General features: G+C 35.5%; 1 protein-coding gene across 5 annotated transcripts in view; it reads left to right on the top strand.

Annotated features, from left to right (window-relative positions):
- The first annotated feature begins 17,213 nt into the window (after nt 1-17,213).
- LOC106880128 (uncharacterized) overlaps nt 17,214-23,475 on the top strand; it is a 64,356-nt gene continuing 58,094 nt past the window's right edge. For all 5 annotated transcript variants that reach the window (XM_014929949.3, XM_089347737.1, XM_014929947.3 and 2 more), the window contains exon 1: nt 17,214-17,294. The gene's annotated coding sequence lies outside the window, so the exon portion shown is untranslated. The remainder of the gene's footprint in view (nt 17,295-23,475) is intronic.

Below are 23,475 nucleotides of genomic sequence, written 5' to 3'. Positions count from 1 at the left end.
GTATATTTATACATTAATAGATCAAACTTACACAGAGTACAAACAACAGAGAAAATTAAACGGGAAGAAGTAAAGTGTTATAAGTTCAACAGCTGTTTCTGGGGAGGGGGGGCCTTGGAGATCCATCATAATGTTTGTAGATGTAGTTCATCAAAGTATGCAGCTAGTGATGGAAGCAAATATATATATATATATATATATATATATATATATATATATACATTTGAATGACAAAAAGAAGAAAATGGAGAAATTTGATGTATAGACATCAGTTTATTCAAAGGTATTAAAATCAATATAATATGAAATTCTTATCCCTGCAGCTATTTCCATATCCAATTAATTCAATTAGAGAAATGAAATGAAATTAAATTAATTTAGAATCTTCATATTAAAACTGGTTAATTGCGTATTTCATCAAGGGAGAATTTCCAGAAAGGAGTTACATTCCATGTTGGTTGACCCTTGACAGACTCAGATGTGTCTAATTGATTTAATTGGATATGAAAATGGCTGTAAGGATAAAAATTTCATATTATATTGATTTGAATATCTTCAAATAAAGAGATGTCTATACGCCAGTTTCTCCATTTTCTTCTTTAGGTTCATAACAAACCTAAAGAGAGCTTCTGATGTGTGAAAAGCAAATATAAACCTGGCTAAAATTAAACTCTAAAGCAAGAAGTACAAATTTGACAATACTGAAAAGCATCTAACTTTTCTTCTCCATCTGCTGCTCCATTTCTAAACCCATTTTTGAAAGGCTATTAACTTTCTGAACTCCATCAGCCACTTTCCAGCTACCAGCCATAGATACAAATGGCCTAGTGACTGCTTTACCAGCTTCCACATTGTACTGTTTACAAATACCCCAGCGGCCACTATTCCAGCCACCAGCCACAGATACAAATGCAAATTCCAGCCGCTAACTGCAGATACAAATACCTCAGTACTTTCTGCATTGGAAAAACAGTCAGTAACTGCTGGTTCAACTGGCACCACAAGCGTCAGTATTGGCAATAGAACAAAAAAAATCAAGTGGTAAGAACAATGTTGCCCTCTATTTGGTGTTTTATTTCAATATGAGAGGCAGAAAACACATCTTAGTGACACTGAAGCAATATTAGATGGGAAATGATTTTGTTTTTTGGCTCTTTTACACGGGGGAACCTGGGGTGAGGGTGTCGAGGACAACTGACATTGGGGTTCAAAGGGTTAAGTGTCAAATGTCATTGATATATATGTAATGCACTGTCTGTAACAAGATATGTACACCTGATATTTCAGTTGGTAAACTGACAGTCTAACAACTGGACTGTCTATCATTAATGCTTTTCTAAAAATATATCTCTGATTCATTATTAATAGTATCTTTTACTTATTTCAGTTATTGGACTATGGCCATGCTGGGGCACCACCTTGAAGGGTTTTCATTTACCAAATTCACTCCCAATGCATTAGTTAGTTAGCCTGGAGCTATGGTGCTGCACAGTGAGACTGAACTCCAAACCACACACACACAGTGGTGGCAGTGTTGGTGTCAGTGGTAGTGTCAGCAGCAGCTGTAGCATCAGTGGTATCAGCAGCATTGATGCCAACACTGATGGTGTATCATTGCCACCAACACTGCCACTGCTCTGGCCACCACTGCCACCTATGACAACAATGACTATATGATTATAATGATGACAATGATATAAATTCATATTATTGCATATGGCCTGCGATGCTGCATGCTAGTAGGACATGAGTCCAGAATGCAAAGGACATGTGAAGGCTAGAGAGGAACAAAGTTGATATGCTCCACTGGATGTGCGATGTCAGTGTGCATATGCAATGAAGCATTGGCTTACTGAGAGAGAAGTTAGGCATAAGAAGAATTATATGCAATGTGGAAGAAAGGAGACTGCACTGGTTTTGTCCTGCAATGTGGACAGATGAGGACAGTTGCATAAAGAAGTGCCAATCACTTAAAGTTGAAGGAAAATGTGGAAAAGGGAAACCCAAGGAGACGTGGGACAAAGTATTGAAGGCTGATCTGAAAATACTGAACCTTACAAAGGAGATGACAGAGGACCGAATTATATGGCACATTGCTGTACTCAAGAAGATTCATCCACCACAACAGAATTGAGATTCTAAAACTAAAGTGCCACATAAAAAGTATTGGTGTGGATGCTAGTGCCATGCAAAAAAGCATTAGTTATGGTGCCACATAAAAAGTACCGAGTGAATTCTGTGAAGTGGTTGGTGTTAGCAAAAGTATCCAGCTATAGAAACAAAGCCAAAGCAGATAATGGAACCTGGTACAGGGCCTTGCCTTGTTAGTTCTTGTCAAACCATCCAACCCATGCCAGCATGGAAATCAGATATTAAATATTAATAATGATGATGATAATAATTATATTTAAAACATTTGTTTTTTTTTTTTAATGCGATACATTTATTTTTTTCATATGTGTATAGCCAAATGACTTAACTACAGAGTTTTACAAGAATTTACTAAATCAATTCCAGGGCAGGTGAAATGAAATGCTAAATCAACTCTGACAGAAGTTGAACTATGAACATAATTGAAAATCTATGATCACTATACTTATTAAGAAAATAATATTTCACTAGACCCCTTGATGTGACAGTTTAACACAGAACAACTAAGCTATAAAAATTGTTAAACTAATTCTCATAATCTTTCAGTTTCATGTGATGAGTTTGCAAGTATAAAATTGATAAAACAACATTTGATAGACAAGGTTTCCTTTCCAGGACCATGAAATATTTAATTTCTAATCAATTATTAATTTTTTTCACAGCTTGGGTAAGGCTTATATCTGGAACTACACTGCTGCTAGTTGCTATTCAGCTCACTAGCAGAAGATTTATTTACCAGCATGCTACAAACGCTGCCCAATAGATACATCATTTTTTCCTTCTGGTTTTTCTATCACAAATTACTACAAAACCTGATTCTTGGAACTAACAAACTGTAGACCCCTTCTACTTTAACTAACCCAATGCACTCATTCTCATTTTTGCCTATTCATTACTACTGTGTCTCACTCAGACTCTACATGAAATAAATTTCTCAGTCACTCAGGTATTAGCCATTTGAAATTAAATCCCCACCCAAGTTTTTCCTATAAATGTTGACTCTCAGATATTCAAGCTAGATATTAACTGTATCAATCTCATGAGTCTTGGTTATAGGCACCCAACCATTCATCTTTCTGGTTAAGCCATAAAAAAGTCTGACTGCACCTGAAATGTCAATCTAGTTGATTACCAAAGGTTCATTACAATCACTACAAGCAACCACTAGTCCACTGATGTGCTTTTTCTCCTCTTTGAGTCATGTTCTGCTACTACAGTAAAGTTACATTAATATTAGTATCCAATAGTCTGGTAGACCCAACTGCCCTTTTTATTTTTCTTCTTGACAATTATTTTTCTTGTTTGTTGGTGCCATCACTAGTCACTGACATCATTCTATCATTGATTGCATTCAAGTAAAAAAATAAGAGTGACCAGTACTTAAATGTTTTGTAACTACATTTATCTACTTACACAGTGTCTATCCATTAGTGAAAATATCTTCCAGTGCCAATATAAAAAAAAAACAAGGTTGGACAAGTGTGTAGAGAAAGCATTTAATTTTTATATTAAAATAATGAAATATTTGAAAAGAGGTGAAAACTGGAATGCTATTGAGAATAAATATAACAGATTTTTCAACAATTTATGATATTAAGAAGCAAAAGGACAAGTTAATGTAATTCATCCTGATTCAGAGACTAGTAAAGATGTTGATGCAAGGCAAACATTAAAAAGAAATACAATAAAATAAAAATTTAGAAAAAATTGCTGTATTATTTAAGTGGTTTCATGCAAAATGATCTGAGAATACACTAATGGCCATTCAAAACACCAAATAGTTACATGACGATACAAATATCAAGATCAAAGAAACTTGAATTGACACTTATAACATTGATGACCTGGTTAAAAAAAAGCCTAACACAGTGACATATTTGATAATCTGGCACTACCCACATTTTAAGGATACTGGAACTGTTTTACACAATGGATTTTGCTCTTCTGCACCAGCTACTTGTCTTTCACTTCTATCAAAGCCCACCAATAACCCTTACTCTCCTTTTTTGTTATCATCTCTAATACTGTACATCTCTCAATTTCTCTATGGTCTTCTCTCCACTAAACCACTTCTTGCTGATTTGCTTATATCATCATCTCATTCTCTCCATGCACTTTCTACTCACACTCTTACAACCTACCCACCCACACATTGTCTTCCTTTCATCTTTTGCCTGTCTACTGCATTATTATTATTTTGCTGCTCATTACTCTTCTGAATGTATGAGTATGTGTACATGTGTGTGAGTGTATGTTTGTGTGTACATGTTATGCTTTTGTGCATATTAATTTTTTCTTTCTGAAAGCACTTGAAAACCAACACTGTTACTCTCAGAACCAGGATGAAATTCAAGGATGCTATATTTACAAAGCATAAACAACATTTCTTTTGTTCAAATGATTATTACCTTGAAACAAAATACTTCATTTTTCAGTCAAAGTTCACAATGCCTTTATGATATGAAACTACCATTCCTATATGGTTTTGCTTTATCTATGCAAAATCAAGTAATTTTGTATTCACAAATACTTATTTCACATGCGCATGTGCACACACATGCACACATTCAATCATTGTTTTAAATTTTTTTTTAATATTGCTTTAAAATAATGTTTAAAATATTACTTAAATTTTCCCTTAAACAACAATGCAATTTCATGAAGACAGTTATTAGTGTGACCTCCAGAGGTACACCCTGTTAATAGCTGACAATCCAAATATACCACCTTAGGCTTGGCTGCTCTATACACAAATGCATGGTACTTAACTCCTGCTACCAATATAAATTACATCCCATCTATACTGACAATCAAACCTAACACCATCAAATTTCAATCCAGCATCACCAAATCTGCTTATTTCCATGGAAAGGCTGTTTCTGCTAAGGTGTATATTCTCCACTTACCCACAACAACACCCTACCCTGCCATGTGTTGCATCAAAGGAATGGCTGATGTCTCTAAATAAACCATATCATTGCTTCAAGACATAGTGGCAACAGCTACCTACCAACATCCTGTCTGACCATGTAAGCTTAACAACAAAGAAAGTAATTGATGTCGCTTCCAGATCAATAACACCACATGACCCAAATTGACCAATAGAAGCCTAACATGAGGAAGCCATCTTAAATTTATCTTATACCCTATTTCTCTCTCTAAGTGCTGGACAGGTTAGGTTTGTTCAACTAGCCTACAAAATTTTAAATTGCATAGAGTTGAGTCAAGCTATTATTAAATAATATATACATGTTATTAATGTATACACAAGAGTAGATGGTTGGATGGTTAATAAGTTCACTTTGCAATCATGATGTTACAGGTTCAATCCTGCTGCATTTTACCTTTGACACGAGTCTTTTATCATTGTCTTATGTTGACCCAAGTCTTGTGAGTGGAATTAGGTAGATGAAAACTGTGAAGAAGCCTGCTGCAGTTACTACATCTGTAGTTCAAGGGGCTTTGTCACTTTCTGTCACACCGATTCTGTCTGTTGACTACTTGAAAGTTTTAAGTATTAGTGGAATATTCAACCACTTTCAATAAAATCTGTTTTGAATGACTTGCTTCTCTAGGTATTTATCAACACACTACAGTTTCAATGTCTAACAGCTGACTTAGTAGAAGCCCACAATATTATCCACCGTCTTTCCAACAACAACTTTGGCTATCTTTTTGAATTCAATATCTCTACTACTTATGGACATGCTTATAAAATCAAAAACAGTGCAGCACCCATGACTTTTGGAAACATTTTTTTCATGTTCAGAATTTTTGAAGTATGTGATAAATTACCCACATCAGTTGTTAGCTGTAAAAACACTGCACCCTTCAAAAATTCCATGCTTTCCAAAATCCACCAACACTACTTTTACATGCATATGTGCTTTGTCCTCTTTATGGCTCTTTTACTTTACACTTTTCTGTCTTCTTGTAATTTATCCTATATGCTATGCATTTACTTTGGGTTATTATTGTTGTCTCTCTGTATTCTACATATTGCTGCTTTCTGTCTTCTTATTTATCCTTTTCTGAAGAGTTATAGTGCACCTGAGCATTGTATAGAATAAGCTAGTCATTATTTTTTTAATGAGCAGGCAGATAAGTTTACCAAACAACTTGAATACTCTTGATTGAAACCAAGAATCTAATCATTTACTTTAACTATGCATATGTTTGCATGTGTGTGTGTATTTAAGTTATAGCAGCCCTAAAATAATGTCTTATAGTGCATGTATAGTTTAATACAATATGTAAGTGTAGATATCTACCATAAAGACTGGAGAAATTCCATTATTTTCATACTGCTTTTTTGAGCATTTATTTGACTAGATCCTAGATAAAGTTTAACAAGAGAAAAGTAAATTTTATCAATCAGTCCAGACCTGGATGAAAGGCCAAGAAAACTGATATAAAACTAAGCTGAAATTGTTGTAATTTGCATTGAAAAGTAAGTCAGTTGTATACTGTATGTTGTAAGAGCTACTTCTTGCTTTTATCAACCAACACCTGTCTTAGATATTGGCAGTAAAACTGAAATATTACCAATTGTAATTATGCCAACTGCATATATATAATTGATTCTAACATCTGTTTTTACCACAAACAGACATAAAAATGACTTCACTACATATAGACTATACATAGGCTTAAATATATTACACTTACACGTGTGAGATGTCAACCTCATTGTTCTTTCTTAAGGATTTTTATTTTCATGACAAGTTGCACATGCCTGCTCTGATAGATAGATGAATTTTTACTTATATGCTTAACTCTATAGCATTCAGATTACTTTGTTAAATGTAATACTTATTTATTCACATTGTTTTGAATTTATCCTACATTATTTTGTAGCTTTGTGATTTCAATGAAGTGATTGTATAGTTTATGGTAGATGTGAAAGGCCTGATCTGGTCAGTTTGAACATAAAACAGGTAGAATATTTAGGCCTGATATGGCTGGTTTGAATACTAAAGGGCTGAAAAGTATTTAAGAAAGTAAATAGAATTCTGTAGTAGTGACTGATGTGAAGTGAAGGCATGTGACCAAGTAGTTAGGGCACTGTACTCATGATTGCAAGATTATGGTTTCATTTCCTTGACTAGGTAGTGAGTTGTGTTCTTGAGCAAAACACTTCATTTCACGTTGCTCCTGTCCACTCAGCTGTAAAAGATAGCTCTGTAATAGACTAGTGTCATGTTCAGGGAAAAATGTTGTGATCTTGGTGGCTTATACAACATGGAAATTGAGTAACTGACTCTATGAGTCCTAGGGCTGGGAAACAGGTATTTCTGGGGACATGTTTCTTTTTAAAGTTGGTATGAAGGTACATTACATAGTGGTTAGGTTGGGTTTATGATCATAAGTCATGGATTTGATTCCTGGACTGAGTAGCACTTTGTATCCTTAAGCAAGACGTTTCATTTCACATTGCTTTAGTCTATTCAATTGAAAATAAGTACCAGCCTAGTGTTGGTGAGACCTTTTCTCCTTCCCTCGTGTTTTTGATGTTTTGCTGGATGAAAGCAGAGAGAACCTAGAAGTCGTCCATGTCTGCTTATGACTACATAGGCACCTAAATGTGTTGCCATTAATATTGCCTGATTAAAAATTATCCTTACTTAAATTTTCTGGAAGGTAATATTTCAATAGGAGTGGCTGTGTGGTAAGTAGCTTGCTTACCAACCACATGGTTCTGGGTTCAGTCCCACTGCATGGCACTTTGGGCAAGTGTCTTCTGCTATAGCCTCGGGCCGACCAAAGCCTTGTAAGTGGATTTGGTAGACAGAAACTGAAAGAAGCCCGTTGTATATATATGTATATGTATATATATGTGAGACCTTTGGAAATGGGCTGTGCGTGAGAAGACCCGGCAAGCCAAGTAAGATCGTTGCCAGTGCCCCTGGACTGGTTCTTGTGCGGGTGGCACATGAGATGCACCATTTTGAGCGTGGCCGTTGCCAGTACCGCCTGACTGGCTCCTGTAGGATTTTCGAGCGAGATCGTTGCCAGTGCCCCTGGACTGGCTTGTGCGGGTGGCACATAAAAGACACCATTTCGAGCGTGGCCGTTTTCGTGCGGGTGACACGTAAAAGCACCCACTACACTCTCTGAGTGGTTGGCGTTAGGAAGGGCATCCAGCTGTAGAAACTCTGCCAAATCAGACTGGAGCCTGGTGTTGCCATCCGGTTTCACCAGTCCTCAGTCAAATCGTCCAACCCATGCTAGCATGGAAAGCGGACGTTAAACGATGATGATGATGATGATGATGTATATATATGTGTGTTTGTGTTTGTCCTCCCAACATCGCTTGGCAATCAATGCTGGTGTGTTTACGCCCCCGTAACTTAGCGGTTCGGCAAAAGAGACCGATAGAATAAGTACTAGGCTTACAAAGAATAAATCCTGGGGTTGATTTGCTCGACTAAAGGTGATGCTCCTGCATGGCCGCAGTCAAATGACTGAAACAAGTAAAAGAGTAAAAGAGTAAAAGAATAGTTGTAATGGCCTTATTGCTTTCAACATATGATGACCAGTTAAATGAAAATACATTTCTTGGAACAATGAGTATCTGGCCATAGGATATCTGTCTTGACAAGTTTTGTTCACCTCATGCCAATATGGAAAAATGGCTGTAAAAAAGAAAAATGATAATTATGACAATGACAATGATTTATGAATGTACGTATGTATGTATGAATATATGTGTGTGTATAGGTGTGTGTGTGTGTGTGTGTGTGTGTGTGTATCTCTATATATAAAAGTGAAATGGCCAAAAGTTGTATGTTTGTGTGTCTCATTTAGTGGTTATGCCGGGTTCAATGGCTGTAGGTGTGCTTGGATTGTGGTGAAATTTTACAGGGACATGTAAAATGAGGCGAGGAAGCGACTGGACTAGGTTAGAAATCTCCATCTCAAAAGCTGTAGTTACAAGGGCAACAAAACCCAGACTTTGACAAGTGTTTTGTCGTTTCTCTCTTTCGGATATTACCCCGTCTTCCTTGATCTCTCCCTTTCCTCCCTTCCCTCCACACTCTCTCTATAACAACTTTTGACACCATCCACTCTCTTTCCCTCTCTGCCTTCCCAGTCTCTCTGTCACTCTTTCCCCCACCACCTCTCTCTCTGTACGTCTGCCTGTATCTATAGAGAGAAAGCGCTGACAGCCACAAAAGTTTAAATATTCCCACCACAGGATAATAATTCACAATGGTGAATTATTATCGCCCACCACCACCGCACAATCCTCCCGCCACAGGTCTTTTAGAACGGTGAATTATTATCGTCCACCACCACTGCACAATCATGATAACAGATATTATTAATCAGATATTTATTGTGTTAATTTATATATGTGTGTGTGTATATATCATCATCATCATCATCATCATTGTTTAACGTCTGCTTTCCATGCTGGCATGGGTTGGACGGTTTGACTGAGGACTGACAAGCCAGAAAGCTGCACCAGGCTCTAATCTGATCTGGCAAAGTTTCTACAGCTGGATGCCCTTCCTAACGCCAACCACTCTCAGAGTGTAGTGGGTGTATTTACGTGCCACTAGCATGAGGGCCAGTCAGACGGTACTGGCAATGACCACGCTCAAAAGATGTTTTTATGTGCCACCTGCATGGGAGCCAGTCCAGCAGCACTGGCAACGACCACACTCAAATATTGTTTTTCACGTGCCACCGGTACATGTGCAAGTAAGGCGACACTGGCAACGGTCACACTCAAATGGTGCTTTTTACATGCTACCAGCACAGAAGCCAGTCAGCGACCCTGGCAACAGTCACGCTCAGATGGTGCTTTTAATGTTCCTCTGGCACATATATAAATATTTATATAATATGTATACATATATATATATAATGTGTATATATATAATGTATATATATATATATATATATATATATATATAAATATAAAGTCTTTATATCTATATTTATATATATATGTGTGTGTGTGTATATATATATATATAATGTGTATATATATGTATCATCATCATCATCGTTTAACGTCCGCTTTCCATGCTAGCATGGGTTGGACGATTTGACTGAGGACTGGTGAAGCCAGATGGCAACACCAGGCTCCAATCTGATTTGGCAGAGTTTCTACAGCTGGATGCCCTTTCTAACGCCAACCATATATATATATGTATATATATATATATATATATATATATATATATATATATATATATATATATATATGTGTGTGTGTGTGTGTGTGTGTGTGTGTGTGTGTGTGTGTGTGTGTATATATACTGCATATATATTTAGTGCGTATGTATATATATAATGTGTGCATATGTGGTTGAATTGAGCTGAAAATATGCACATCTATGTTAAAAGTGCTGGCAAGTTTGCGTAGCAGTTTTGAGCTTGCTCAATTGAAAGCCATGACACCCAGGACAAAATTCCTCATCTTTTAAGATGTGGCCTGCATAGACCCAAATGAAATTGGGTTATAATATCGAAACAATAAAACAATAATAAACTATTTTAATCCCGAGCAAGGCCGGGTTTCTCTGCTAGTATATATATATATATATATATAGATAGATAGATAGATTAGAAGTCATTGACACCTTTGTTTACCTTGGAACCACACCGTCAAGGGATGGTGGTCTTGATGCAGAAATATACCATCGAATAGCGAAGGGAAGTGTTGCATTTGGAAAGCTTGAAAAGCGAGTATGGGCTGATAGAGATATCTCCCTGCAGAAGAAAATCAGCATCTACAAAGCGTGTGTATTGACTGCACTTCTTTATTCAGGCGAAACATGGACCACTTACAAGCGTCATGTAAAGATGCTAGAAAGGTTTCATCAAAAGTGTCTAAGACGCATCCTAGGAGTAAAATGGAAGAGTTTTGTAGCAGATACAGAGGTTTTGCGCAGGGCGCACTGTAGCTCAATTGAAAAACATATTATCCTGGCCCAAATGAGATGGACTGGGCATTTAATTAGAATGAAGGATGATCGTTTGCCGAAGCGCTTATTTTATGGTGAGCTCAGCTCTGGTGAGCGACCGCGGCAGAAACCGAGAAAGAGGTATAAAGATTGCATTAAACAAAACCTAAAAAAACTAGATATGTATGAAAGTGATTGGGAAGGAGATGTTCTGGATCGAAGCAAGTGGAGAGCTATTGTCAGGACGACCTGTGATGTCTGGGAGGAAAAGATGTTTCAGCAACTTGAGCTTAAGCGGGCCTGTCGAAAGGGAAAAATTGTAAACAATGGAGAGTATAGGATGTATATTGTGTGTGATCGCGTTCTTCTGTCAAAAGCAGGATATGTGAATCACATGAAAACACATGAGGGTAGAAATTCCAGACACCCTAAATACCAACCGCCTTCTACGACCTGTGGCATATGTCACAAGGTCTGTAAAACAATACCCGGACTTAAGAGACATATGCTGGTTCACAGAAGCGTTTCCTTAGAATCAGATACCAGCGGGCAAGGATCGAGAGGCCTGAACATTTGTCATCTGTGCTGTGACTTCAAAGTCACTTGAGGGCTCACCAACGGAGTGATTGTACTGCGTGATGATATGTGTGGATTGTTGATGGGATGGCTATCGTCTGTCAAGATGGAGCAGTCGTCATATATATATATATATATATATATATATATATATATATATAGTTAGAATTTACAAAAAAACAAAAGATGAAGACGGGTGTGTAATCAACAAAAAGGTGTATTAGTTTAACACTTGGGAAGGTGAGAAATTCTTTTATATTTCGAGCCTACACTCTTCAACAGAAAGGAACATGAGAAAATAAACAGAGAGAGAATAAAAGAAAGCTTTGGTGGCTAGCTATGTATATATATATATATATATATAATAACAATGATAATAATAATAATAATAATATTAGGGAATAAAATCCAAAACTTACAGGAAAAAATTCAATTTAGCAAAACTAAATCAAATCTCCCAATATAAAATATATGTATATAATTTAGAGAAAAACCACTATTAAATAATTCAATAATGAAGAATGTAATTCATACCCTCTAGAAAATAAATATATCATAAAAACCTTATTCTAAAAATCAATAAAGTACATAAAAGAATAACTAGTAAATGGTATAAAAATGACTACACACGTTTCGTGGCTATATTTTCAAATAGATAACTAATAAAACCAATTCAATTAATAATTCGATTAATAATCAAATCGATCTACAATTAAATCTATTCAAAAATATAGTGACTCGTCAGGTCTAAAATAAAATAATAATAATAATAATAATAATAATAATAATAATAATAATAATAATAATAATAATAATAATAATAACAATAAAATCAATGTACGTATTGTAACTTATAATAAATATCAATTAAATATATAAAAAAATACTTGTTTTAACAATAAATGAATAAATAATCGAAAAACATTTAACAATATTTCTTAAAATAAAATCAAAACTCATCTTTTCAAAGAATTGCTGTAAACTAAAATTTTAAACATATACTTAGTAGTAGTATTGGATCTCAAGTGTTTATCAAGGCTGTAGTTCTGGTTACAAACTTCATGGTGCAACATAACTTTAGCAACAGCTGACTATTTCGAGCCTCTGTTTCATGAAATTTTCCTTGGTAGTAATATTGCACTTTCATAGATGTTCAAGAACTAAAGTAACAGCTATTTTGAATAAAGGTAATGCCCGTCAATGCCACAATTATGTGTTAGATTTCTGCAAAACTCATTTGAATAAATGAATCCACTGACGGGTAGAAAACTGTGACCAGCCATTTTTTCTCAATGTGCTTCACCAAAGAATATAATTGTTGCACAGTATATGCAATTGTTGAGGCAATCAAGAAAATGTTTGAAGAAGACTCCATGCCATGGAACAATTGTATTTTATTAAATATAAACAGCACCAGTACCATGAGAGGTAAAAGAAATTCTGTTGCTGCTAGTTTTATTCAGAAGAATGAAGAAATTTTCAGAAGTAGGTGCAAGCCATGCAAATGAAGCTTTTAGTAATCACTTAGTAGTATGTTGCTACTTTGACAAAAGCTCCAAACATAGAGGAAAACTTTCAGAATATTTCAAATTCTGTGACCAAAAGTACCAGAATATTTTAAACCATTTCTCTGTAACATGGCTCTCCCTTGAGTGTTGCCTTGATAAAGTTCTAAAGAAATTTTTAGATCCTATGTTTTCAGCGAAGAGTTTGCAGATGCCTGATTCCAGAGATTGAATTCCTCGTTTTTCAACAGATTGCTTCCAGACTGCAGCAATCCCTACTGTCACCAACTTCAAACCTACTGTTACAAGTAGATGAGCCATGTAAACATCTTCTGAAGTCATCTATGGAAGCCCTTGGCAGATATATTGCAAATTAAATTATGCTATCTAGTGTGCTGCACAGGATTTTGTCAGTGACAGAGATAGATCTTGATGATACTTTTATAGTCAAAAATAAAAACAGATTTATTTCTTGGTAGAACAACAAAAGTAACACTAAACCATTTGTTAAACAATGGAGACGTTTCTGCTGTTGAGCATAATAAATTCTATGATGCAACTTTCCATTATCTTAAGGAACTGTAGCATGTCATGAAAGCTTTTTTAGTTGTTGTGTCATAGCACTGTTGTGCTATGGCATCCTCCATCCAATCAGGGCTGGACGTGTATGAATACTAGAGGCAGTTCTCTGCCCATGATGTGAAGTGCGCGTTTTAACCAGTTAATGGATAGATGGCAGATGAGTAACATCCCTCTTTCAAAATGGAACAGCCTCTTTGTTTTTCACACCAACTTTGCACAGCTAACTCTGAATTATATCAGCTCTTGACTTGCTACACCATGAGCAGCCTATTTCATTTATGCTCATTTCACTCTGCAAGATTGTGGGTGACATCAACCACAACTCTACCATATTGTGAGTGGTATATTTTTGTTTAGGCTAACTCCATTTCTATCAGTTTATAATGACATCCAAATGTAAGTTATAAAGCTTACCCTAACTCATGCACACATACAGAGTCTACACTCTTATTACTTGTTAGCTCTTGTGATAATTTGATAAATTAAATTATTTGTTTAAAAGCTGCCTTCTGATATTCATTTACACATGCTTCTCAAAAGCTTATTTACTGGACTTTTCCACGAACACTTTCATACCATAAATTAGTGACTACACTCACTAAAGTGGTGACCCAGACATCAAAATATTTCTTTGGGAAATATTTTTCAAAAGAAACAAATACACCACTAGTGACATTCTGAACATGCTAGCTTGATTTTCTCTTACAACCACGTGGGTGCATTTGGCTTTCAAGATGGCTACCATTCTTGCCCACTTTTCATTTTCCTGCTTAACCTTGGTGTTGCCTTCCACATGCATGATGATTACCCAATGTGCATGCCTTGCCTCGATTAGGATTTCATTTTTCTCACTCACCGCCATGGCCACACCATTGACTAAGATGACATTTGACCGCTACCAGACAAAGTGCAAGCTATTGAGGACATTCCTCCTCTGACTTCCCTTTGTCAGTTACACCACTTCTTTGGCTTACTTAACTTCTATTGTTGATTCATTCCTCACTGCACTGGACTCCTGTCTCCCTTCACTGAGCTTCTCAAGAACTGATGCAAGAAGAATGAAGCTTTTGACACTGTGAAATATGTGCTCCCAAAAGCATTTCCTTGCACACCCTGTCTCCGATGCAAAACTTTCACTTGTGGTTGATGCATCTGACACTGCAATCAGTGCTGTTTTACAGCAATTTCATCAGCAACACTTGCAACCTCTTATCTTTGCTTTGCGGTCCAAGCCAGAAAAGTACTCACAAAGAAAGACTTGACACCTTGACTTTATATTGTAATTCACCAATGATATTCAAAATATTTCTGGTGCATAAAACACTGCTGCAGATGCATTGTCCCATCTGCTGATCAATTCTGAAGCATCCACTGTGGATATCGACCTGAATGTTTTGTCCTCAGAGTAACTTCCTCTGGACTCACTCAAGATATCTTCCTCTGAATTTGCAACATGAAAATTCACACATATACTCACACAAACGTCCACAGAATTTCTGTCTACCAAAACCACATCCTTCTCTTGGTTCTACCTGCAATTTCTAATGGCTTTACTTATCATTGCAATCTCACAAAACACCAATATCACAGTGCTGCCACTGCTTGTTATGGATAGTTATCTGACAATGATTGGAAAAGAACTGCTGACATTTCTCAAGAGTGTCCAGCACTTGACCATCGGTTTTTTTTTGCATTCAATCTCCATAGAAATGTTGTATATAAAATTGGTAGGCTACTTGCTTATTTAGTTGTATTTCAGGAGGGTCATTACGTCAATAATAAAATGCAGTAGTTCTGTTTCACTTCTTTTGTTATCATTCATCAGTTAGTTAACATTTAACTAATTGATTGATTGATTAATCATATGGCCAATCAATCAGTTACATTTGTCAAAGTCCTCTTGTTAGGTCAGTTTGTCTGAAGCAGACCTGGAACAGAAGTCATGTCATTGATGAAGCCATGAATGGCAACGAAAGGACTTTGACAAACCTGGCTGATTGATTGACTGAATGATTAATCAAACAATCAATTAGTTAATTGGTTGAATGTTAATGAATTATAAGTGAAATAAAACCAGTGTGTGTGTTTATTAATGGCATAATGACCCTTCTGAGATATAACAAAGTTTATTTCAATGCATGAATTCACATTGAGAACCTTACAGTCTTGCCTATTGTTATATAAGATGTTCATTATTTTATCCAGAGATTGAAATAAAATGAAATGTTTAAAAAAAAATAACTAGTGAAGTTGATACTAAAACAGCTTGAATTATTTCATATATAGTATTTCAAGGAAAGGCATGTACCTATAACTTTAAGAAAGGAAAAAATGTATTTTTTAATCATAGCTGCTTTGACCTAAATTCAACAAATGCTCAAGTGATGCTGGTGTATCATTTATTCCTTGAACGAAATTGGTTCATTATTGGCAACCTTCTGCATAAATAATAGTATTGTATTTTAGTAGGCCACTACATAAGAACAGTCATTTAATCTTCATTGATTCTTTCAGAAATTTGTCCATAATCTCTTGGCACACTTTTACAAAGCAAGAGGATAAGAATGAAAAAATTACAACGAATTATGAAATATAAATTACTTTATTTTGGGTTGAATTTTTGGAGATGGTTTTCATTGACTAATCGCAAACTAACAGGGTAGCTTCCATTCTTTTTAGATATATTTCCTCTTTTATATATATATATATGTTTATAGCTTTCACTGAATAAATATGTACTGTTTTTATTGCTAAGCTCAACTTCATACAGTGAACGCATATGGCATCAATAATGGTTCCTTATATACCACAACTCAGGTTTGAGAAGAGGAAAAGGAGAAAGTTAAGGCATTTGTTTTCTCGGTGGTAATTGCAAGCAAGCTTTAGTTGAGTGAACTTTTGACAACTAAGAAACGAAACCAGATTGTGGAATTCGTTCGCTGAGAATTTTGCCCGAAATAAGGCTTCAAAAAATGTTATTTTTCCTCTGATACGTATTCACATGCGAAGTATTTTATCATTCTTTGTTAAATCATTTAAGCTTCAGTGCTTCACAAATATTTTCTTTTGTTGACAAATCAATGAAATTGAATCAATGAACAAGAATTGGTAAAATGATAAATGTTCCAGTTAAACATCCCGAATTCCTTCAATATGTATAGTTCCCAAAGGAAAAAATATATAACACCGCTAATAAGATATAAATAGATTATTAAGCATTTTTTTTTTTCAAGTATGGGTTAACGGAAAGGCCATGGTAAATGCCAAATCTTGCTGTGTTAGACATTTACGAAAACTGCTGTTCTAATTTTTATTTATCAATTAAAAAAATTTCGGTAGATATTTATAAGCTAAAAAAATTAAATTGCCGATAGCACGCTTAACTAGCTAACTTAGTTAACAACGGCGTGAAAAATGTTACTTTAATTATAAGTAACAAGCTATTTATGAAGGTAGTGTGGGGGCCTAAATATTTGTGAACGTTGTAAGAGACCTTGCCACATCCCGACATTGACTCATCTGCTGTTTGTCACTGAGAGCTTTCCCATTACATCTTTTCTAGGTACTTGTATATCGCTTTTTTCTTTCCTTTTTACCCTCAATAATCATAATAATTATTATTCTATCAGTAAAATTGTCTTCGCCGAGTAAAATGTATTTCATATATCTGTTTGTAAAAGCAAAATCATTCATATTCTTCCTGTAAATTCGCCTTTGTCGACTACTATGTATGCGATACAGAATGACTTCTTATTAATATTTCTTCTTACCTGCTCTAATCGTTTTCTCGATATTTACTTAAATATATTATTTGCTTTTATTTAATCCACTACATATATATCACATATTTTCAAACGTTATTTTGATATATTTAAAAAAGAAAGTGTGTTATTCAATTTGCGTGTGTGTTCTTGTAAGTGCCTGAGCTTGTAAGATGATGCTTGTAATACTATTAGAACCAATATTTATTTAGAATTTGTTTATATGCTATAAATTATTCAAATTTGAAGATAATTACTGATGTTATTAACAAATAATTAACTTACTTTTAAAAAATCAAGTCCACTAATTTAACCTGACTCAAACAAATTTAGTGGGACGTACCAAATCCGATTATGAGTTGTCACAAGATTTTCTTAAAAAAATAACACGAAACATTACATAGGTTTAAAAAGAGCCGTTTTATTTTTGTTTGTATTTATATGTTTTGGTTTTATTTAATTTTTAGATCCATTATTGTAGAATATTAGAGAGGTAATTTTCAAAATCAATATTATATAAACTAAATTTTGGTTCTGAAATTCGTTAGATAAACCCTTAGAACCATAAGTTACCTTTCACTTTTATTCTTGCTATGTAATTTAATTAAGAAATACACAGCTCTTATATTTCTAATTCCTTATTGTCTTAGATTACCTTTCAGGTAATATTTCATTCGTAAAAAGTACCCCAACATGATTTAAATTAGGCTGAGTGGCATCATCATCATTCTCCAAAATTTTCTCCACTAACAAACTTATCTTACGCAATAACTTATCCTTTCATCTAATTATCTCTCTTTGTTTTTGCCATTTCTTCTCTTCCAATTTTTGTTTTTCGTCTGCAAAGTCTATAGCATGGATTCAGAAAAGAAATTACAACCGGCGAGGAGGAGGAGGGGAAGATCTCCTCCTTCCTTGTTTGTTATTATATTTTTTCATGTCCCCTCCACATAATTATAATCATCTACACCACCTAAAATGTATCTCTAGAACATTTCGTATTTTTAAGAGCTACGTGAAAACAATCAGTAGGTTACCTCTCTGAAGTCATGACTGTTGTGTGTGTGTAATCAATAAACGGCAAAGAAAGTTAGAGTGACTCAAGGGCCGAGTTTCGTGTGTTGCCGTTTATTATATATCTACATCTATCTTTGATAGTATGTATCTATCTCTCTATATAGGCGTGTCTGTATAGTAAGAAGTTTGCTTCCCAGCCACATACTTCCGGGTTCAGCCCCACTGCGTGGCACCCTGTGCAAGTGTCTTCTATTGTAGCCTCAAGCTGACCAAATACTTGAGTGAATTTGGCCGACGGAAACTGAAAGAAGCCCATCGTGTGTGTATATATATATGTCTCTGTGTGTGTGTATTTTTGTCTGACCCTCACCACCGTCTGACAACCCGTGTTGCTTTGTTTACGTCCCCGTGATAGCGGTTCGGCTAAAAGACATTGATAGAATAGGTAGTAGGCTTGAAGAAAAATAAGTCCTGGGGTCGATTCATTCGATTCAAAAATTCTTCAATGCGGTGCCCCAGTATGGCCAGTGAAAGCAGAACGTTAATTGAAATTTTACTTAGCATTTTCTTTTGTAATTCATTTTGCATTGTTTCGGTCTCAACAGGTTCTTATCTAATTTAATATCACAATGCTTCACCCAGGCTACTCTATACTAATACGCACGCACACACGCACATATGTAATGCTTGTTTTATGTGAAGTTACAAAAACAATTTGACATTAAATTGAAGAGTCACTCAATACTTTTTAATAGAGTACATTATTAATTTTGTACAAGATAAAAACTGACAGTAACTTCGAAGTTTCAGCTTAGGAAGTGTTTAAACTTAAAATTGAGCATGAAATTGCAAGGTTTTGCAATTTCAGATTTTTTAAAATATATAATTGCAGCTAAGCTTTCGGAATTACAGTCTAAGGGAAATGGTTGATTATAGCTTTTACAAGAAATAGTCGGCTTAAACAAAATGAAATGTTTACAAATGAGTCACTGATTCAGCTCACTGGGAAGCTTAATCCTTTGCTTATGATTTAGAAATTAATATGTAAGCAATTAGACGTATTTTAATTGGATTATCGAGTTATTTTGTTATGGTACAAGGTCAGTTTTGTGTTGGAGGGATGAGCTTAGCTAATTGAATTGAAAACAAAGATACAAGGCCAAGTTTAAGTAAAGCATCCAGTTTGGCATTTTCTTGTCTCGGCCATACACCATTGCTTTTTGGAAGATTAATATTACTGTAATCTTTTTTTTTTTTTTTAATTGGTAGAAAGTTACAAAAATGAATTAGGACCCGAGAATTTCGTGTAAGGCACTTACAGTGCCATGACTATCGCTCATGAAACTCCACTTGAGTCACTTTTGTAACTGTCTGCTGATTACAATCATCATCGTTTAATGTCTGCTTTCCATGCTGGCATAAGTTGGACGGTTTGACTGGGGACTGGCAAGTTTGTAGGCTGCGCCAGGCTCCAATCTGATCTGGCAAGGTTTCTACAGCTGGATGCCCTTCATAACGCTAACCACTCTGAGAGTGTAGTGGGTGCATTTTACATACCACCAGCATGGGAGCCAGACAGGCGGCACTGGCATCGACCATGTTCGGATGGTGCTTCTCCTGTTTGTTTTACTAAACCTTTTAAAGTACTCTATAAAGTCAGATCTTTGTTCCTCTTGTGTTTGTGTATTCAATAGTTTCTTGGACTTGTGGTATGTATAACAGTATTAAGCATGTCTTGGATTGATGTAAATGACTATAACTCTTCTCACAAATCTGTGGTCTTGTGCTATAATATAAAGCATCATTTACTATAATATATTTCTCAAAAGGTATACTTTTCCTGCTACTTACTGCCCTCAGGGATTGTTAACCTGCTAAAAGTAGCAAAATTACAAAAAAAAAGAATTCTTAAATTACCCCCCCCCCCGTCATCTTAAACACAGAACACAAAAAATAATGTCCTAAATACCACTAAAAACACTGGGTGGTCACAACTGGAATGCCTTTGATCAGAGGTTTGTTTGCTCAATCAAAGTTGACTTGGGACAATTGGGTCATTTGACAACAACCATAACTGTTGCTGCTTTACTACTTGAGGATTGAGAGAGAGCTTTGTCTATTGAAATACAATTAGTCCTATGATCATCTGGCCTTTTATCTAAAAACTACTAAATGAGAAGTATAACTACTTTTTCTTCATGAAGAGAAGGAAATGATAGTTACGCAATTTCAGAGATATGCATAGGATAGTTTAAATTTTCTTATGGATGCTTTTTATTTTACTGTTTAGGTATCTTTTCTGTTTTCCATTTACTTTCCATTCTTATCTCAGTTACTAACAAATGATATTAAACAATGCCTAAATAGCATGAGAGGTTTTGTTCTCTCACATGACAATTCATAATGGAAATAGATTCTTCTCATGTTAAATTTGCTTATAAAAGAGTGAAATTCTGTGAATTTTTTTTTTTTCATTAATTAACCGAATAATTATTTCTCGCAGTCTTAATAGTAGATAATACTTGTTGCATAACTATGTAATGGAGTTGACAAGTTGATTTTAGTTCAGATCTTGAAAATTCTTGTGTGGTTAGAAACTTCGGGTTGAGTTCCATTGTGCAATGCCTTGGACAAATATCATCTGCTACAGCCTGAGGTTGAGCAATGCCTTGTAAATGAATTGATGGAAACTCCAGCGTTTGCTTTGGAATGGTTTCTGTTGCTGGATGCTCTTCCTAATGCCAACTACTTTACAGAGTGTACTGGATGCTTTTTTGTGACACTGGCACTAATGAGGTGATTGAGTGACTAGCAAGACAAAGCCTCACAACTGAGTGGTGTAGTATTGAGGGATGTGGCCTAATACTAGATGATGAGAGGTTAAAATATAATAGAAGAAGGAACAGCCTTCTTGTAGAGGCGATATATGGCTACTTTGGCTGGAAAATAAGTGAAGATAGTGGTGATGAGGTGTCAAGGTGTACTCTGAGGAATTTGGTTGTTGTTTTTGGTGGGTTGAGTGACTGCATAAACACTTTTTCATTGGCTCAGCTGTACATATTTTGTGGTGATATGGGGAATTGTTTCAGTAGATGCAGATTAAAGAGTTAGTGTAAAAATAAATCCTTATGGTACTTAAAAAAACTTTCAGTTTCTTTAAGTATTCTTGGATACTACATATGCTTGACAATTTGAAAAATAGTTTACAAGCCAGAATTGTGTGTTGTTGTTTAGCCCAAGTCAGCTTAACCTCAGGTCAGACAGCAGTGTTCTAGCAATTACTATACCATCTTTTTTTCTTTTAGACGTAGAGTATCTATGGCTATATTATCTAGTGTGTCTTTCCTTTTTGGATGACAGTAGGGCATTATTGGGAGGAGACTAAGCTACTATGGTAATTGTATTGTTAATAATCCTACTTTGGAATTGATGGCTGTTTATTGTTATGGTTTAGCTCCAGGTCAGTATTCCATTCCATCCTTTTCTTGGAATTGTATATCTTGGATCACATTATCCAATGCGTCACACCTTTTTTCATGATGATACAATGTAATGTAAGGGAACATGATATGGTCAAGAATGGTGTGATAAATGTTAACGAGGCTTGTCATTTGAAGAGGATGAGATGAGTTTAGCTGTGTATGCTCATGTATAATTAGCTTGATAGCAGAATTAAGAAAGTCCTATTCAAGAATAGTGAAATCAGTATAATAAAAGGAATTAAACACAATTTGATTGCAAGAATTTACCAAATGCTGAAAGAAATAAGAATGGATATTTGGCCTTCATTTGTAATTCCCAGCTCACTTCATGTGGTGAAACCAATAGCTCATCAAAGCACAACTTAAAGCCTTGTCTTCATGTAGGGCAGTTGAGGTGGATCAGTATAGTAAAATCCTATCTATCCCTCTGTAATCTGTATGAGGAAGTTTTAAGCTCAACAATGCAAACTGACAAATTGTCAGCAACCTCACAGTGGCACATCCGATACTTTTTCACAGCTAGGTGAAAAGGCGTCTGTTTGGTATGTTTTCTACAGTTGGGTGCCCTTCCTAATACCAGCCACTTTACAGTGTGTACGTGGTGCTTTTTTTATGCTACCAGCAGTAAGGAAGTTGCCATGCAGGTTGCAAGACTACAAACCTCAGGTGGGGAGTGGGAAACTTTCTGCTGGAAAATAAGGCATAGAGAAGGGGTTGAGTTTGAGGGGAAATGGATCAGAGCAGAACAAGTTTCTTGCTGAAGGTGAGCTACATGACTACTCCTGTTTCAGGAGACAGTATAGGGTAGTATAGGAAGAGAGTATAGTGGATCTGAAAATGTGTGTGTGTGTGTGTATTCATTTATACATACATACAAATCCTGCCAAAACAGTCACAGAAGTCTGGTGCAGGCTTCGGCCTGGTCGGTACTGTCCCATCCATGCTAGCATGGAGGACGGACGTTAAGCAATAATGATGATACATACCTACATATATAACTTGAATGCTATTTTCTTCATTTGTTCAGTGTTTGAGATGTTTTACTACTATTAAATGAGTTATGAAACTTATAATGTTGCACATTCATACATTGCTATATATCAAGGGTTAAAAATAGGATGAGGTTCTGCATTATGTTCTTTGAGGGTGTCAAGGATCAAATCTATAAGCAGTATGATGTTGCTCATAATTCCTTTCTTGTCACTCAAAGAAATTCAAAACTAGTTAAGTGCTGATTTAGTACCAACCTGTGTCAGATTAAGTTACATTGTCTTGTGCATGTACTGGTTGCAATACTTACATAATATAGAGTTATTCTTACATTTCCCCTGTCTTCTAATTTATGCTGGGAAGAGGAATCCTGTGTTTGTTGTAATACTGAACTTGCCTCTCTGTTAATTATTTTAGTCTTACTTCATCTCAGTAGAGAAAGTCTCTTGAATCATTTTATGAATGTTTATGTCATCATGAATCAAACAAGACA

Source organism: Octopus bimaculoides, chromosome 2 (assembly GCF_046866305.1).
Source record: "Octopus bimaculoides isolate indiv1 chromosome 2, ASM4686630v1, whole genome shotgun sequence".
Lineage (NCBI taxonomy): Eukaryota > Metazoa > Mollusca > Cephalopoda > Octopoda > Octopodidae > Octopus > Octopus bimaculoides.
Note: the sequence above shows the minus strand (reverse complement) of the source record. Positions and strands in the feature narration are given on the sequence as shown.